Raw genomic sequence first — 3276 nt, 5'->3', positions numbered from 1 at the left:
CCCATTGAGTGAGATTTGCCATAGGAGGCTTATGTACTTGTTGAGACCACCCTTTCTGTGTACTGCTTATGGCACATGTCAGGAGTTGCTCTGTTGTTGTCTAGTGGCAGCCTCTGGGTGTGTTGGTTTTGTGGCCTCTTGGGAGGGGCTCCCCAATAGGCCAAGATCAGCCACTGCCTTTCATTGCTCAGGGCTACCTGGTGGAAGCTATAAGGTGATCCACAGATGGTTGTTGCCTATGCTCGATCATCTACATCTTATCTATAGGTAAGTGGAAGAGACAACTCTGTAGGCAGGGTGCAAGCTATCCCCTATCCCTGACCTAGCATGGTTTAACAGAGGGACCTGTGCTCCTCAAGGCCTGAGATTGCCTGTCAGTTGTCCATAAGAAACTGGAAGAGCTTCTGGGTGATATGTGTGTTGGGACTCTGGGAGTCTCCTGGATCTATTTGAGCAAATTTTCACCTGCCGCTGCAGTGTCACTTTACATGCCAGCTCTGTATCTGTGGTTCCCCATATACCTCAGGACTACAAACCCCCTAGCTCTGTTTAAGAATTACTGAAACTCATGGACGTGAGTTTGTGGTCCACCACCAAATGCTCCTCCTGGATGAATGGGCTTTGTGTGGGCCACACGAACTGAGTATTACTGTTTGCTGTTGAATTCCTGACTCAAGGAAAGCACAGGATGGGACTGGGTTGGAGCAGTCTTGCCACAGGTAATTTGTGGGTTAGGCAGGGCATCATCTCAGTGAGGCATGAGGCCATCAGGCCTACACAGCACCAGATTAGCTGCCAGCTCAGGGACTGCGGGCTCCCATCAATGTCAGATATTACTGCGTGACCTACTGTTGTATGTGATGGGCCCATAAAATCTCTGAGATCTGCCCAAGCAACACTGTATCTCATGCTGGCAGCAGTGATCTTCCCATCACTGTATTCCCTGAACTTTGCTCATTTCACTGGCTGAGATCTGTTGACTGCTCAGAATGCACCTCCCCAGGGCAAGCACAGCTGCCTGTCAACATTCCACAGGCACTTTGTAGATTGGGTGGGGCAGGATCTCAGGGAGTCAAGGGCCATCAGGTCAATAGCCTTAGTTTTCTGCAATTTCTGTGTCTGCATATCCCCACAGTAATCACAGACCACAGGGAGACAAGCTGCTCTCTGGGTGGTCCCACAGATTCCTGCAATCCCCTTAAGAGATACTGCAGCTTGTATAGGCAGCAGTGGTCTGCCCACAGTTGTTTTCTCTAAAATGTGCTCACTATGATAGCCAAGGTTTGTTGCTTACACAGAATGCACAACCCCAGAGAAGAATGGGTGGGGTGGCTGCCTGTCTATGGGCTGCAGGCACTTTGCGGCTTGGGCGAAGTGGAATCTCAGGGAGATAAGGGCCCTCAGGCCAATACAGCCTTAGTTTTGTTGTAATTTCTGTGCCTGTGTGTTCCTGCTGTAGTCACAGATCACAGTGAGACCAGCTGCCTTCTGGGGCGGTCCCACAGACCCCTGGGATCCCCCCATGTGATATTGCAGCTCTTGCAGGCAGCAGAGATCTGCCAGCAGTTGATTGCCTCACAATGCCCACACTGTGCTAGCCAAAGTTTGTTGCCAGTGTGGATTGCAAGGGGGAGGAGAAGGGCAGTGCCAATTGACTGTCAATGGGCAGCCTGGGGAGGAGAAGGGCAGTGCCAATTGACTGTCAATGGGCAGCCTGTGGGTTGGGTGGGTCGGAAACTCAAGGAGACAATGGTCATGAGATCAATATTAACATAGCCTCAGTCTTGCTGCAACTTCTGTAACCATTCATGCATTCCCACAAAAGCCACAGATCACAACAAGACTAACTACTGTCTGGGACTGGCCCCTAAATCCCTGAGATCTGCCCAAGTTTGTGTTGGCAGCAGCGATCTGCCTGAAACTGTCTTCGAAATGCATGTTCACAGTGCTGGCTGCCAGCTATGAATGTTTGGCTCTGAATTGGTGCTGGGCGTGGCAGCCATACAGCAACAAAAGCCCTAGACAATCTGTAGGTTGGGTGCTGTGGGCCAGTCTCCACAGGCCATCACCTCTGAATTGGCTATGTGGGAGGAATCTGCATGGGCCAACTGTCAGGGTCTACAGATTTCCCCTAGGGGATCCCTGACTAAGGCACAATGGTGGCTGCCCATCCAGTCCTTGCTCTGGTGCCAGGTAATGCAGTCTTTCCCTGTACGAATCTTGTGTGAACCTCTGACCCACCACCAGTGTTTCCCAGATGAGTGTCCACACATGAGAGAGCCTGTGTGTGGGTCCTTCAAAGTGGCATCTAGGGTTTCAGTCTTCTTCTATCTCTCCCAGATGGCTGGAATCTCCTCTGGTTTTTACAGTCAGAGTTTTTGGAAACTCTTCTTCCCTGGGCTGAAGAGTTGCCAAATGAGGCCAGTACTTTCCCTCTACTTCGGGGGAGCCTCTTCAGCTTTGCTTTCCCTCCTGGTGTCCTCCACTACCCGCGGGTGTGGGTCCAACCCGATTTGTGATTTTGCCCTTCCTACCGTCTTCAACATGGCTCCTTCTTTATGTTATCAGATGTACATGTTATGATCAGCTGGACTTGAGGTGATTCTTCACATTGATTATTTTATAATTTGGCTGTAATATCAATGCAAACCTGAGAGGAGTCGAGCCCTGCTTTTACCTAGTCTACTATCTTCCTCCAACCAGCCACACTGTCTCTTTCTATTGGAGCATTTAATTCATTTACATCTAAACTAATTATTGACATGTAGTTGATATGTAGTTATTGCCATTTTGTTATTCATATTTTTAATCCTTTTTCATCTTCTTCTTAAAGAAGTCCCTTTAACATTTCTTGTAATACTGGTTCAGTGGTGATGAACTCTTTCAGTTTTTTCTTACCTCTAAATGAGAGCTTTGTTGGATAGAGTAATCTTGGTTGTAGGCCCTCGATTTTCATCACTTTGAAATTTCGTGCCAATCCCTTCTGGCCTGCAAAGTATCTGTTAAGAAATCAGCTGACAGTCTTAAAGGAGCTCCCTTGTAGGTAACTAACTCTCTGTGCTTCCTGGGTTTGTATGTTTATTTCCTTTGCCATATTCAGGAAGTTTTCCGTCATTATTTCTTCAAATAGGTTTGCAATTCCTTGCTCTATCTCTCTTCTCTTTCTGGTACTCCTATGATATGAATGTTCTCCTGCTTGATGTTGTCCCAGAGGTCCCTTAAACTATCCTCATGTTTCTGGATTCTTTTTTCTTTTTGTTGTTCCCATTGGGTGTT

Source organism: Pteropus alecto, unplaced genomic scaffold (assembly GCF_000325575.1).
Source record: "Pteropus alecto unplaced genomic scaffold, ASM32557v1 scaffold19, whole genome shotgun sequence".
Lineage (NCBI taxonomy): Eukaryota > Metazoa > Chordata > Mammalia > Chiroptera > Pteropodidae > Pteropus > Pteropus alecto.
Note: the sequence above shows the minus strand (reverse complement) of the source record.